We start from the raw sequence: 1003 nt of genomic DNA, 5'->3' as shown, positions 1-1003 counted from the left end.
GGGCCCCTGCCCTGGGAGCCCCCATCTCCCACCGCCCACCACGGCGCTGGCGCTGCCCCTGCCCAGGGGGGCTCGCAGCCACCGGCCCCGCCGCCCGCTCAGTGTCCTAAATTCGTAGGATCCGGCTCTGAAAGGAGCAGCTTTGTTTCCCAATGTCCCTCGCAGACGGATCAAAACTACATTTTTACAGAAGCAATAAAAATCCCAGGAATTCACCGGCCTTATGATTTATTAAACATGTTCCTTATAGCAAAGCTGCCCATAGATGAGAAAATATCTCCGGTAGGTTATTGCCTCGCCTGGGGCTACCATACAGGGGGGATCTTTCCTGCCTTACTGGGAGCGTTCAAAGCTGGGGAACCTGGTAGATCAGGAGCCGATTAACAACAATGCTCTTAAAAAAAAACAAATAAAATAAGCACCTTGCATTTCCCAAGGTATTTGTGGAAGGATCCGCAGCGACCTGCCCTGATCCTGCTGGTACCCGGGAACCGTCGGGTGCAGATGTTTGCGGCCGCGGGAGGGGACAACCTCCCGGCGGGGCCAGGGCATCGAGCTGCGCCGACGTGCCAGCAGCGGCGATCCCAAAGGTCACAGCACTTTCCCCAAAACACTTTTGTTCTCACAAACGTATTTCGTATCAGCAGAAAGAAAGGTCTGAATGTTAGGGTACGGCTCGGTCTGTCTGGTTCCTGAACACGCCAAAGCCTCTGGGTACGACTCATTGGAAAAGGCACGCGATTAAAGTGGGTCAGGGGAAAAAGAAGGGATGACAAAAGGGAAAAAGAAATAAAGAAAAGCATGCAAGGCTAGGACCTCGCCTGGAAAGAGGCGTTTGGAAGCGTCCTCGCAATATTCCTCTCTGCATGGGGAAAAGTAATCAGAATTACAGGGACTCGTGACTGAGAAATTACAGCGATTTTCTCCCGTCCGAGCCCGGCGCGACCCGCGGGGGACGCCCAGGTGAGCGCGGGGAGCAGCGAGCGGGGACCCGGGGAGCAGC

The sequence above is a fragment of the Pygoscelis adeliae genome, unplaced genomic scaffold, assembly GCF_000699105.1.
Source record: "Pygoscelis adeliae isolate BGI_AS28 unplaced genomic scaffold, ASM69910v1 Scaffold387, whole genome shotgun sequence".
Taxonomy (NCBI): domain Eukaryota; kingdom Metazoa; phylum Chordata; class Aves; order Sphenisciformes; family Spheniscidae; genus Pygoscelis; species Pygoscelis adeliae.
This window is presented reverse-complemented; position numbering follows the sequence as displayed.